Source organism: Suricata suricatta, chromosome 12 (genome assembly GCF_006229205.1).
Source record: "Suricata suricatta isolate VVHF042 chromosome 12, meerkat_22Aug2017_6uvM2_HiC, whole genome shotgun sequence".
In the NCBI taxonomy this organism is placed as follows: Eukaryota; Metazoa; Chordata; class Mammalia; order Carnivora; family Herpestidae; genus Suricata; species Suricata suricatta.
This window is the reverse complement of record NC_043711.1, coordinates 56,994,659-57,009,918: the sequence shown is the minus strand read 5'-3', so window position 1 is coordinate 57,009,918 and position 15,260 is coordinate 56,994,659. Positions and strand designations below refer to the sequence as shown.

Sequence of the window (15,260 nt, the reverse complement as noted above, 5' to 3'; positions counted from 1 at the left end):
AAAGGCTTGTTAAAAATCATTTGTGGGAGTCCCTTGGCCTCTGGATTCTGAGTATGTGGAATTAGCTGCGTGTGCATTAGCAAGCCCAGGGCCAATCGCACCTATCAGCAGCATGAAAGTGACAGGAAACAACAGAAGTGAGTAAGTCTTTGAGAGAAGAAACAGAAATTGTAGCCACAAGTCATCTTTGCAACCATGAGAGAGAAAAAGAAAAAGGGAAAAGATTAAGTGCAAACAATTTCTGCTGTGAACGAGCCCAGGTCTTCCCGGGGGGAGATCTGGATCAGGCAATTTGACTGAGGAAGGAAATGAGGCTCCAGGCTGGGGGAAATTCCTTACTGTGTTAAATTAATAACATCTCACTCTTCCTCCCTCTGCCAGCTTTGGCTACAGGGGATACTTCCTAACTTGGAAGGTTTTTGGAAAGACATCGTTTGTATCTTTGATGGGATAAAGCCCCCAGTCCTGCCTCCTTTCTCCCACCCCAACTGTTCCCTTCCTAACCCCCACAGACTATTTTTCTTCATCTGAGTCCCTAAATGTCCTCATCCGTATAATGGAGCAGTGACCTCTACTTTCAGGGCAGTTCCCAAGCAGAGTGCTTGAGGGTGATGTGGGTGAACATGTCTGGCAGTGTCATAATGCAACAAGCCCTAAGTGGTGTCTAAATTACCTCCTGGAAGCCCTCAGCCTCGTGAAAACTACATTTCCCAAGGTCCCTAATCAGTAAGCTCATGGCTGGGCTCAGCCAATAGGAGATGCAAGTGGGAAATTAACAGATGGGAGGAAGGAAGAAGCCAGGGTATATTTCCCTGTCTCCCACTGCTTGGCATTCAGATAGGAACTGATTATTCCTCTATAGTTCTGGCTCCCTACCGGATGGCTCCTCCTCTGGGGGTCCCAGTGTACCCCAGGTGTCCCCACCCATCAGTTCCCACAGATGACCCCAGCCTTCGGGCTCTGGTATCACCACCTCTAGTCCTAGGGGCAGGAGAGGCTTCCTGTTGTTGCTGTTTCTAGGTTCCCTCATTGTCTCCTGCCTAGTTCTAGGCTCTTCCATCCCCATGTAACCAACTCCTTCTATTAAATTCTGTTTATTTATTTTTTATTTATTTTAAATGTTTGTTTAGTTTTGAAGGAGAGAGAGAGACAGCATGCAAGCAGGAGAGGGGCAAAGAGAGAGGGACACACAGAACCTGAAGCAGGCTCCAGGCTCTGAGCTGTCAGCACAGAACCCGATGTGGGGCTTGAACTCACAAACTACCAGATCATGACCTGAGCTGAAGCCGGACGCTTAATCAACGGAGCCACCCAGGCGTCCTAATTCTGTTTTAAATAACTATATCCTGAAGCAAGCTGCAGGTTCTGAGTAGTCAACACAGAGCCTGACACAGGGCTCGAACCCACGAACCGCAAGATCATGACCTGAGCCGAAGCTGGACGCCCAACTGACTGAGCTACCCAGGTGTCCCTCGCATGGTAATTTTTTAAACTCTGTAGTAAAGGATTAAATCAGCAGGATTGGGGTCCTCAAACTCTGCACAATCCAAAGAAAGGACTGGCCTTTGGTTGGCTCTGGGAGATAATCTATAAACCCTTGTAATATCCTGTCTGATAAGATGGTCTTTCTGCATGGGTCATGCCAGATAGCTTATGCTAACAAGTGACTTGTGATGAATGCCTGTTTTCATTTGCCTGGGGCCTTGGCCACACTATTTTGGCCAGACTTGACTGGGGTGGGGAAGTGGTAGTGAAGACTGATTATTACCCTGTGGCCAGTCATCCAGGTGCTTCATGCCTATACAACTGACCCTCAGCAAAAACCCTGGACACCAAGGCTCAGATGGTTGGCAACAATTGTATCTTGTCACACATCATCACTAGGAGGATTAGGCTCTGTCTGTAGGACTCCCCTGGATGAGGGCAACAATGGGAACCGCACATCTGGTCTCTCCTGGACTCCCCCTGATGCACTTTTTCCTTTGCTGATTTTAAGCATTATTCTTTTGCTGTAATAAACTGCAACCACAAGTGTAACAGCTTTTCTGAGTTGGGCATAAGTGTTTCTAGCAAATAGTAAACCTGAGGGCAGTCCTGGGGACCCAACACCCCAATTACAAAGGAAACTTTTTTTTCGCAAACGAAATGTCTAGGGTCCCCAGAATTTAAGTAACCTACCTGAATCGAATGCATGTTCTACTTGATGCCAACGGCCTACCTCTGTCACCATGTCACAGTACCTCTCATAAGGACAGAGCAGCAGGAGAGAAATCTGGAAGTAGAGAGACTACTTGACTGAATATTTCAGTCAACGCCGATAAGGCCCCTTCTGCCTCCAACAGCTTATAAACCTGTAAGTTCATAAACACCTATTGAACTCTTAGATAAAGCAAATTATTTGCTTGCCAGGGAGTGACTAGAGAAAGTTTGTGTGGACAAGGCCTCCTGAGTTGCAGGGCGAATGAGGGCTGGACACCAATGAAATAGGGTAGAAGCTATTGAAGAAAGCTAGGAGGCAGGCACACCACCAGACCTAGGGGGTGGCAGTAGAGAGGGAGGGACGGGGTGGATTCAAGTGACCATGCAGGACGCAGTCTATTGGACCTCTCCACTGGGTGCCTTGTTTCCACCCCTCCCCTACACTGGTGGTGTCCTAGACTATCCCCTTTCCAAAAATGATATCATAAAATTAAAGCCAGACCCAGGCATGCTCTCTGATTGCCCCCATTCCCTTGCCTCATTCACTCACAGCCCATCATGTCGATTCTGCTTCCAAAACATTTCCTGTGTAGGTCCCATTCTCTCTCCACCTCCTCCACCTCAGCCCAGCCCAAAACTTTCTCTCACACTTAGCATTTGTTGAGCATACTTACTATGTGCCAGCTAAGTCCTATTTGACATTAATTTTCGAGCTGAGAAAATGTTTTAAACCACTGCCTCGGCTAGAGTGTGGGCATCGAAAGAGCAGAGATCTCTCCTATCCTGTGTTTTGATGATTCCCTGAAGAGACAGGGAAGAATGTAGATGGACTGGATGTAACAAATGAGGGGAAAGAAGATGTTGGGATGGTTCCAGGTTTCTGGATTAGGCAACTGGGCGGTGCAGTTACCCAGATGAGGAACCAAGAAGAGGCAGCCGATGGGTGAGGCTGGAGACAGGGGGACAGATTGAGTTAGGGAACGTGGCACTGAGAAGACAGTTATTATGTTGTCCTGGGTCCGGAGTCTCAAGCTTGGGGGGAAGATGTGGATTTAGGAGTGGTCAGCACGAAGGTGGTAAATGGAGTCTGGGGGTAATTGAGATAACCTATGGAAGTGTGTGGAGTGAGGGCAGAGCCTTAAGCAATGTCAATGTCTGACATTGTGAGAAGAAAGCATCTAGCAAACCAGCAGCTAAAAAATTAAGTGAGAAAGCAGGGCAGTGTGACAACTCCCCCACAGAAGCCAAGGAAAAAGAGAAGGGGGTTCAATGTGGGATTTACAGGCCTGACTGCGCTGGAGCCTATGTTTTTTTGGTCTGTATTCTTGGCCTGCATAGTGTTTTAAAACATTTTGAGTTAGTTGCTAAAATTTAAACTATATGAGTATTTCTTTTTTTAATGTTTTTTATTTTTTATTATTATTTTTTTAATGTTTTATTTTATTTTTTGATACAGAGAGAGACAGAGCATGAGAGGGGTGGGGCAGAGAGAGAGGGAGACACAGAATTGGAAGCAGGCTCCAGGCTCTGAGCTAGCTGTCAGCACAGAGCCCGACGCGAAGCTTGAACCCATGAACGTGAGATCTGACCTGAGCCGAAGTCGGAGGCTTAACTAACTGAGCCACCCAGGTGCCCCTTTAATGTTTTTTTAAAAGAGGTTTATTGGGGCGCCTGGGTGGCTCATTTAGTTAAGCCTCCGGCTTCGGCTCAGGTCAGATCTCACGTTCGTGGGTTCGAGCCCCGCGTCGGGCTCTGTGCTGACCGCTAGCTCAGAGCCTGGAGCCTGCTTCCAATTCTGTGTCTCCCTCTCTCTCTTCCCCTCCCCCTCTCATGCTCTGTCTTTCTCTGTATCAAAAATAAATAAAACATTTAAAAAATTAAAATAAATAAATAAATAAATAAAAGAGGTTTATTTATTTACCTTTAGAGACAGAGAGAGTGTAGGTGCCTCAGTTTTAGAGGCAGAGAGAGAAGGAGAGAAGAATCCCAAGCAGACTCCACGCTGTCAGCATAGAGCTAAATACAGGGCCGGAACTCAGAAAACGTGAGATCATTCCCTGAGTTGAAATGAAGAGTTGGATGCTTCACCAACAGAGTCACCCAGGAACCCCTTAAATGTTTTTTCTTAAGTTTACTTATGTATTTTTGAGGGGTAGGAGGGGCAGAGAGAGGGGGAAAGAGAGAATCATAAGCAGGCTACCTTCTGTCAGCCCAGAGCCCAGCGCAGGGCTCAATCTCCCATGAGATCATGACCTGAGCTGAAAGCAAGAGTCGGACACCTAACCTGACTGAGCCCCCCAGGAGCTCCCAAAATAAGAGTATTTCTTTTGAAATCTCTATTCCAGTTTCCCTGGGGAAAATGGGATATGAGCCATTCTGGGCCTGAATTCCTGTATGCCAAGAGCCAGGGGCCATGAGTCATAAATGGCTGTCCCTATGAGCTGAGTGTGTGCTCCCCTATCTGTCTCAGACTCCACCTATCCCTGGTGCATCCATGACACTGGAAGCCTGGCAAGTGTCCACCATCTGTCTCAGTCAGCCTGGGCTGCTATAACAAAATATCATAGGCAGGGTGGCTTATACAATAGACATGTACTTCTCACAGTTCAGGAGGCTGAGAAGTCTAAGATGAAGATGCTGGCAGATTCCGTTCCTAAAGGAAGCCTGCTTCCTGGCTTGCAAATAGCCACACCTCCGTGCTGGGTGGGCACATGACATTTCCTTGGTTCTTCTGCATGGAGAGATCTTTCTCTCTTCCTCTCCCTATAGGGCACTCATCCCACCATGAGGCTCCCAGCCTCATCACCGCATCTAAACCTCCTAACACCAGAGCATTTGGAGTTAAGGTTCCAACATGTGACTCTTGGGGGGACACAAACATTAAGTCTATGACACTACCTCAATTGCATTCTTGCTTTTCTTCTAGCAGAGTTCAAAGAAAGGAGAGGTTTCTTTTTTCTTTTAAGATTTTAAGTAATCTCTACACCCAACATCGGGCTCAAACCTACAACCCCAAGATCAAGAGTTGCATGCTTTACCGACTGAGCCAGCCATGCACCCCAAATGGAAAGGGTTTCTTAAATGTATCTTTCTTTTTTTTTTTTAATGTTCATTTATTTTTGAGAAAGAGAGACAGAGCATGAGCAGGGAAGAGGCAGTGAGAGAGGGAGACACAGAATCTGAAGCAGGCTCCAGACTCCAACTGTTAGCACAGAGACCAATGCAGGGCTCAAACTCACAAACTGTGAGATCATGACCTGAGCCAAAGTCATACGCTTAATTGGCTGAGCCACCCAGGTGCCCCTTAAATGTATGTTTCAACTGAAAGTAGGAAAACAAAATATAAACTAAGATAGTCAAGCATTTCTTGAAAAATGGGAAGGAGCATATTTCTTAAAGGACATGCCAGGGCGCCTGAGTGGCTCAGTCGGTTAAGCCTCCAATTTCGGCTCAGGTCAGATCTCACGTTCGTGGGTTCGAGCCCCGCGTCAGGCTCTGTGCTGACAGCTAGCTCAGAGCCTGGAGCCTGCTTCCAGTTCTGCGTCTCCTTCTCTCTCTGCCCCTCCCCCTCTCATGTTCTGTCTCTCTCTGTATCAAAAATAAATAAAACATTAAAAAAAAAAAAGGACATGCCTTCTCTGCTTATGAAATTTCTTTTTTCTAATTAAACAAATTTTTAATGTTTACTTATGAGAGAGAGACAGAGTGTGAGCAGAGGAGGGGCAGAGGGAGAGGGAGATACAGAATCCAAAGCCAGCTCTAGGCTCTGAGCCATCAGCATAGAGCCTGACACAGGGCTCAAACTCAAGGGCCGTGAGATCATGACCTGAACCAAAGTTGGATGCTTAACTGAGCCACCCAGGTGCCCCAAGATTTCTAGATGGTCCCCAGGGATCCTTGCCTGCTAGTGCTCATGCCCTTGTATAACTTCCTCCCATTGAATGTGGGCTGGACTGTTACTTACTTCTACTCAGTAGAATATAACAAAGATGATGGGATGTTACTTTTGTAATTAGATTATACAAATTAGGACTTCCACTCTGCTGGTAGGCTCTCTATATTGCCTTCTTGGTTTGCACACTCGAAGAAGGAAGCTGCCACTCTGGAGAGGCCCACATGGCAAGGGACTAATGGCAGCCAGAGGCCAACAGTACACAAGATAACTGAATCCTGCCCACAATCATGCTATTTTGGAAGAGGACCTTTCCCCAGCTGAGCCTTCAGATGAGACGCTGGCCTTTGTGCAGCCTTATGAGAGACCTGAAATAGAGGACCCAGCTAAGCTATGCTCAAATTCCGACCGGCAGGAAGTGTGAGATAATAAAGGTATATATATATTTTTATCTTAATGGTGATAAATGCACATACATTTTATCATCTTAGCCATTTTTAAGCATATAGTTCAGTAGCATTAGCTACATTCACATTGTTGTATGACAGATCTCTAGAACTTCATTTTGTAAACTGAAACTCTATATCCGTGTCATTTCTTTTTCATCCCAAACCTTTGTAACTACCATGCTGCCTTTTGTCTTTATGAATTTGACTACTTTAGATGACTTATGGAAGGGGAATCATACAGCAATTGTCTTTTCGTGACTGGCTTTCTTCATTTAGCATAATGTCTCCGAGGTTCATCCGTGCTGCTGCGTGTGTCAGCGTTTCCTTCCTCTTTCCAGTCTAATCATATTCCCTTGTATGCACAGACTACATTTTGTCTATCCATTCCTCCATCAATGGGTCCTTGCATTGCTTCCACCTTCTGACTATGAAGAATACTGCTTCTATAAACATTGTGTACAAATATCTCTTCAAGATCCTATATTCCTGTCTTTTGGATATATCCTCAGAAGTGGAATTACTGGATCACATGGTAGTTCTATCTCTTTCTTTCCTTTTTTTTTTTTTTTTTTTTTTGAGGAATCGCCATACTGTTTTCTACAGCAGCTGTGCCATTTTATATTTCAACTAGCAGTACCTAAGCATTTCAATTCCTCCACATCCGTGCCAACACTGGTTTCTCCGGGGGTTGGTTGGTTGGTTGTTTCTTATAGTGGCCACCACAAAGCACATGAGGTGGTATCTTACTAAACGTATGTTCTTTTAGGCAGCTGAGTTTTGGTGTGACTCTTACATAGCAAGAAAGAAGCAAAATATGGTTTCGTTTTATGAGTTCCAAGGAGGGAGTAGTTATTGTTTCCAAAGCAGCTGAAAGGTTGAGCAAGAGAACTGAAACAAAAGCTCTTGCAGTCATCACATAACAAAGGTGGGGGCCTTCAGCAGAACAGACTCCATGGGGAGGGGTGGGGAGGGGAGGGCTGGGCAGCAGCAAGCCTGAAGGCAAAGAAGAATAAGGACAACTTTTTAAGTCATCATCTGTATAATTTTTATGGCTTGTCTATGTTCTTTCCTGAGAGGGTGAGATCAATGGAAGATGGAAGAGTCAGAAGGAGGGGTTTATTTTCTTTTCCTTCCTCAAATGGAAAAGAATTGATGGTGTTTAAATGCCTATGGCAATTCTGGTGGGACCCGGCCTTAAAGCCAGACTGAGTGGCCCCCGAGCTTGCATATTTACCAAAATGTTTTGCTTGCTTGCCCAATTCTGAAGCAAAATTAAAAAAAACTAGACAATATAAACTGGCCATGGTCTTCTCATTTTTTCCTCCTTGATTGACTATTTTGAGAGTTTTTTGGGTGGCAAATACTAAATATTTAATTATTTCAAGGATTCTCCATCTCTCTTTCTTCTTGGTGCCCGTTTGGCTGGGTTGCAAATACAAGTTCAATCTATCTCTTGGGCATTGCAGCTCCATACCCTTCCCTCCCCAACGCACAAACTCTTGTTCGAGTCTCTTCCAAGCAAAGCACCCGCAAATACACAGTAGGTCCCCAGTGACATTTTTTGAACGAGGAAACAAACTCACCCCTATGGCTGAACTTCCTGGGGGGTCCTGAATCAAAGGTCCTTCACAAAGTGTACCATAAACGCCCGCCAGGGGAACGCGGGAGTCAATTCCTTGCATGGGAAATGTGTTCCTGCTTTATTTACACAAGTGGGATTTGCATACACTCCACCACATCGTGCATGTGTGTTTTCGCTGTTTAGTACAGACAGCCTTGTTCTGGGGGCCTTCTGACTATAGAACCCCCACACCCAGGCACAGTCCAATGTTTACTGGGCCCAGGAATTTTGGTTGATATAAAACAGTCACTAAAGGGGGCAGGGGCTCAGAGCTTATCACAGACACTCCTTCTGGATATATTGGGAGGTCATTATTCTTCAGTCTGATGGGTGGGGATGTTCTAACCCTTTCTATTCACTGTCACCAGCTCCTGATGAAACACTAAAAGTATTCAGTATTCCACTCCTCTTGCGATGCTTCTCCCCTTACTTCCCAGGGACCGGAAGTCATCTCTCAGCAACGTTGAAGCTCTGCTACAGGACTACCAGGCTTGCAGTTGGCTCAGAGTCACACACTCAGAGAAGAGCAGTATGGGTGTTAACTTGCTGCTTTGGAACCAAGGGTCCCCAAGAAGCTGACGAGTGCCCTGGGACTCCCAATCCAGGGCTCTGTCATCGTACACACACAAATCATGTGTTTGCACATAGACAATGATTTGACTTGAGATGTGACATCATGATTTTCTTTTCAGGAAACCGTCAGTGATCAATGTGAAGTAATTTACTACAGAAAAAGAATACACGTGGAATTGCTCAGATCAGGGCTGGACTCTAGGCTCTGCCATTTATTCATTCAACTGCAGTCACTGGGTACCTGCTATGTGCCAGGTGCCAGGGACAGGGCAGTCAAGGAGCTGCCTGAGCAGCTAAAGGTGGAGAGATGACAATAAACAAGTGTGATGATAAATTCTGTGTCAGCTGGACTGGGTTGTGGGGTGCCCAGATATCTGGTCAAAATATTTTCCCAGGTATTTCTGTGAGGGTGTTTTGAAATGAGATTAACATTTAAATCAGTAGACCAGTGAAGAAGATTGCCCTTCTCAATGCAGGTGGGCCTCATCCAGTCAGTCAAAGACCTGAATAAAATAAAAATGCTGAATAAGAGGAAACTCCACTTGCCTGACTGCCTTTACCCTGAGGTATCAGTTTTTTTTCTGCTTTTGTATTCACATCGAAGCATTAGCACTTGCTGAGTCTTGAGCCTGCCAGTCCTTGGATGGGGACAACACAGTCAGCTCTCCTGGTTCTCAGACCTCTACACTTGAACTGAAACTAAATCACTGGCTCTCTCGGGTGTTCAGATTGCCAATTCACCCTGCAGATCATCAGACTTTCCCATTTCCAATACTGTATGAGAAACTTCCTTAGAGTAAATCAATTTCTCTTTCTCCACACGCACACACCCTGTTGTTTCTGTTTCTCTGGAGAATCCTGAGAAATACAGCAAGCAAACCAATGATTAATGTGACAGTGACAAACTTCTGTGAGGAATATAAAACAAAAGCAGGGGAGAGAGGGTGGTAGTACTTTAGCTATGGAGGTCAGCACCACCTCTCTGAGGAGGTGGCCTTGCAGCTGAGCCAGACTGGAAGAGCAACAGCCATGTAAAAGATGTGGGGATATGGCTGTGCAAAGGCCCTGTGGCGGGCAGGATCATGGAGAGCTCGAGAGACAGAAAGCATACCAGTATGGCTGGAGGGTAGCATGGTGGGAGAGGGAGGAACGATGCAAGGCATTAGGGATTCAGAGGCCGTAGGGAGGAGTTTGGGTTTTATTCCTAGTACGAGGGTAATGTTTCGGAAGGTTTTAAGGAGGGGGTAACACTCTGGCTGCTTGCATTCCTAGCTTGCGATATGATCCTAGGCAAATGAATGTTCCTCTCTGAGCTTTAGTTTCCTGAGGAAACGATCATTGTGAGGATCGAATGAGACAATATAAGGGAGTGAGTTAGTGCTGTGTCTGGCCCAAAAAAGTGGCAGTTGAAATGTCAGTTTCTTTCCCTGGTTGTTCACGAGGGGCAAGGACTGGTAAATGCTGACACTAAAACAGGCTGGGAAAGTAGAACTGACATGAACTTTCTGGAAGGCAGTATCACCATGCCCTCTGACAAGGGACTACCTCCCCTGTGGCCAGGGAAACAATGAGAAACAGGGACAAAATGTATACCAAAGATGTTCATCACAATGTCATTTGCACACGGGAAAACTGCAAACAATGAAGTGTCTGAGGTAAGGGGTGGTTGAAACACACTTTGGTACACTAAAGGCTAGAGTTTTGAAGTCAAAGAGACGTGGCTCTCCAAGGGCGTTCCCCGGACGACTTGGGGCAAGTCATCAAACTCCGTAAACCTCAGTTACCTTGGAAAATGGAGACCACATGGCACCCCTCCCACCTAGGGCTGTGATACAATCACATGGAAATATGTGTGTGACTCACCACTCAGCACCTGGCCCCCATCAGGCTCCAGGAGTGTGTGGGATCTGTTGGGGAAAACGCAAGGACCACAAGGCTGACTTTCAAAAAGCCAAAAGCTATATACATATATAAAATCGATATTATGCCTCAGATTACTTAAGTTGACCTACAGACTAGGTTTGTTTATGGAATAAGCTTTATTTGGAGGATGTTTATGGAGGAGGAGAGCTCAAGAAGAGGCAAGGCATTCCCCAAAAAGGATAATATGGAAGGTGCTATTCTAGCAGATTCTGATATCAAGACTTATTCTATGATTATGATAACTAAGACACTGTGGACTTGACTCAGGGATAGACAGATTGACACTGACAATGAATAGGGAGCCTAGAAACACCCCCACAGAAATCAGCCTTTGATAAGTGACACATAAACAAAACATAAGTGAAAGATTGATAGAGACAAAAGTAAAAATCCAGATAAGGTGGAAAGAAAGGATTATTCAGTCAATTGTGCTGGGACAGTTGATTATTCACACTGGAAAAAAAAAGGAAATTGGCTTCTTATCTCATACCGAACCAAAAATGTTCAGATTAGAAATTAAATGTGAAGAGCAAAATTTCTTTTAATGAAGAAAACATAAAACTGTACTGTTCAATACAGCAGGTACTAACCACATGTAGCTATTTTGAATTATTTTTATTTTGGGAGCACCTGGGTGGCTCAGTTGGTTAAACTCTTTATTTTGGCTCAGGTCATAATCTTACAGGTTGTAAATTCAATTCAAGCCCTGCCTTGAGCTTTGTGCTGACAGCAGGGAGTCTGCTTGGGATTCTCTTGTGTGTGTGTGTGTGTGTGTGTGTGTGTGTGTGTGTGTGTGTCTGCCCCTCCCTGCTCGCATTCTCTCTGTCTCAAAAATAATAAAATAAGAGGCACCTGGGTGGCTCCATCAGTTAAGCAGCTGACTTTGGCTCAGGTCATGATCTCACAGTTCATGGGTTTGAGCCCCTCATCAGGCTCTGTGCTGACAGCTCGGAGCCTGCTCCTGATTCTGTCTCCCTCTCTCTCTGCCCCTCCCCTACTCAAGCTCTGTCTCTCAAAAATAAATAAAATAAACATTAAAAAACATAAAAACAACAACAACAACTGTGTGTTCAGCACAGACCTTCCTGATGGTGGCTTCAGCCTGAGATTTCCTTTCACTTGGAGGCTTGGAGAAGAATTAGTCTTTGGCAACCTGGGAATCTAGCTTTGAATGCCAGCTCTGTCATTCTGGTGCTGTGTGTCCTTTCACAATGTATATAACTTCTCTGAGCTTTGGTTTCTTTATGACTGTAAGAGCACAGTGACATTTACTTTGAGCTTTCTTTGGGTGGGTTAAGGATAAAATATGTGAAGTGTCCTTCTTCTTGTGAGTCCTTGATAAATGCCAGAACTTCTACCGGGATCCTCCTGCCCCAATAATGATCGCACCTTATTATAATGTAGCCCTTTATAGGTTGCAAAGATGTGTGGGGAGTTATATTCATTATCTGATCCTAAAAAAAAAAAGCCTAACTTTATTAGAATAATACCTTACATGTATAGAGTACTTGCTATGTTTATAAGAATAATATAATAGTGGGTGCCCACAAGTGCTGATGGAATAAATGAATGAATGCTTTCAAAGGTGGGTGTCACAAGAGAAAAATCGTGGACTGCTTCTTTTGGAAATTCATTTTATAAACATTTTTAAAAAAGTGTTATTGATTTATTTTGTGAGCGAGAGAAAGCATGCATGAGTGGGGAAGGGGCAGAGAGAGAGGGAGAGAAAGAATCCCAAGCACTGTCAGCACAGAACCCAACACACACGGCTTGATCTCATGGACTGTGAGATCATGACTTGAGTCGAGATGAAGAGTCAGAGGCTTAGCTGACTGAGCTCCCCAGGAGCCTCCAGAAGTAACTGTATGAGGCTAGAAGCTGCTCCTAAGGCAAAGGTAGGCAGTTGGCCTGAATCTCCCTGTGAAACGCAGGAGATCTTCAGGGCAGGCCAGGGCTCTGAAACAGCCCCTGAGTCATTCTGGTGGACAGCCAGAGCCTGGCCAAGGAGCCTTGCACTTGTCAAAAGACCCTGGCAGGGCCTTTTATGGCTTTTGGTTGTGCAAAACTAGAGGTAATAAGAGAGAGTTGCTGCCACCTGGAGGATGAGACAGGGAGGAACAGGGAGACAAAGAATTTCAATCAGGCTCCAGGCTCCCAGCTATCAGCAGAGCCTGATGCGGGGCTCAAACTCACAAGTGTGAGATCATGACCTGAGCTGAAGTCGGATGCTTAACCGACTGAGCCACCCAGGTGCCCCAACTATAAAATTCTTAGGAAAAAAACATAAGGATAAATCTTCATGACCTTGGCTTAAGCACCAAAAGAACAAGAAACAAAAGAAAAAATAAACTGGATCCCATGAAAATTAAAAAAAAGTTTTCTTCTTCAAATGACACTGTAAAACAAGTCACAAAAAGACAAGCCACAGAATGCAAGAAAATATTTGCAAATCATGTATTTTATAAGGATCCAGGATATATAAAGATATTCTACAACTCTAAAATTTAAAAAAAAATTTAATGAGCAAAGCATTAGAATAAACAATTCTTCAAAGTAGAATACATACAAATGGACTGTAAGAACCCAAAACTTCATTAGCCATTAAGGGAATGCAAATAAAAACCACAATGAGATGCCACTTCATACCCACTAGGATGGCTATTATCAAAAGACAATCAAAAGATCAAAGAGACAATAATAAGTGTTGGTGAGGATGTGGAGAAATTGCGGCAAATTGAAATTGCTGGTGGGGCTAAAAAGTGGTGGTGATGCTTTGGAAAATTAACTGTTTCTAAAATTAAACTGATATCATAGAACCAAGCATTTCTACTCCTAGGTAGACACCCAAGAAAAATGAAAGTATATGTCACATAAAAACTGGTATACAAATGTTCATAGCAGCACCATTCATGAGAGCCAAAAAGTAGAAACAACCCAAATGCCCATCCACTGATGCATGATAAATGAAATGTGGTATATCCCTAAAATGGAATATTATTCAGCAATAAAAAAGAATAAAGTACTGACTCATGCCATGACATGGCTGAACTTTGAGAACCTTATGCTAAGTGAAAGAAGGCAGATGCACAAAAGGCCACATATTCTATGATTCCATTTATATGAAATGTCCTGAGGAGGAAAATCCACTGTCACAGAAAGTAGATTAAGGGTTGGGGAAGGGAGGGGCGGGAGGAATGCAGAACTACTACTAATAGATACCAGGTTCTTTTAGGAGTGAGGTCTGCAATTAGTGGTGATGAGCACACAACTCTTTGAATACACTAAGAACCATGAATTGTATATTTAAAAGCACAATTTTTTAAACTAATAAAATTAATAAAACATAATATCACAACCAGTGTACTGAATATCAGTACAATCTACCAAAGTTATGCATTGTTTCTCTTGTACTTTCAGTATTCTGTATTTCTATAAATGACTTAGCAATTATCATGAAGAATGTATATTAATATTTAAAAACAATCAAAACCCTACAATTACATATATAAGCCCAGACTTGGAGCCCATACAATTATTTATTTGTGTGTGTGTGTGTGTGTATATATGTATATACATATATATATATATATATATATATATAAGCCCACCACTTACAATTCTCATTTTCAAAAAGACATTTGTAAAAATTGTACATTTTGGCCTTGGTATATAGTTTCAGAAAATTAATATTAAAACATAAAAGGCTTTTTTAGCATATCATCTCCCAAGTCGTCAGAAATATCCCTTTATAGAGGGTGTGGAATATTTCATCTGATAGATATATCATAATTCCCTTAACCATCCCATGTTTGCTGGCCATTTATAATGTTTTGAGTTTCTTTGCTGCGCACTGCTGCAGTGAGCAATTTTATTTTCTTGTGGATGCTTTCCACCAGATAAGGGGTGGAGTTAGTGACTAAGGATTTCGAACATCTTTGCGACTATTAACAATTTCACCTTGGCGCAAGATCCCCCTCCCCCGCTTCCTCCAGGTCCCCAGCGTCAGTCTCTGCAAAGCCAGACCGTAGAGGCTGGCCTCTCCCCCTTACTCCCCTCCCCTCGCGAAGCTGTCACCTCCTCCGCTAGTGAACCCAGACCCCAGCCGCTCATCTCCACTCCAGGCACACCAAGTCTCCTTTCGGCAGCCCCCTCCCTAGGCAAGCCGGTTGCCTGCCACACGTCGCAGCTCTCGGCCACCCTGACTCGGGTTGCCGTAGCCAAATGCAGTTTGGTACGCTGGCACGCACCATCCTTACCTTAGCTTCAGGGTGTCCCGCGTGGATGCCCAGGAAGACCTCAAATGCGGGTGACACTTCGTTTTCCCCTTTCAGCCCATTCCAGCCTCCTGCGCTAGGGCGGCGCATCTAGTAGGCGGTCGATAAATATCCAAAGTTATCTTAAAAACACATTGAAGTTCCTACGCTGGTTTTGTATTTTCGATCCCTGGAAGTTAATAAAGCAGAAGGCAATTTGCACCAGGATTAGACGTGATTGGGATTGGGGGGTGGGCAGATAGGATTTATAAGAGAAAGTTCATGCATTTAAGAATTGACTTTGAGCACCTACTGTATGCCAACACTAACCACGACAGTGAATAAAAGAC

General features: G+C 44.3%; 1 protein-coding gene across 1 annotated transcript in view; it reads right to left on the bottom strand.

Moving 5' to 3' along the window:
• CNBP (CCHC-type zinc finger nucleic acid binding protein) overlaps positions 1-15,004 on the bottom strand; it is a 67,435-nt gene extending 52,431 nt beyond the window's left edge. The window contains exon 1 of the mRNA XM_029916873.1: positions 14,914-15,004. The gene's annotated coding sequence lies outside the window, so the exon portion shown is untranslated. The remainder of the gene's footprint in view (positions 1-14,913) is intronic.
• Between the last annotated feature and the right edge of the window lie 256 nt (positions 15,005-15,260).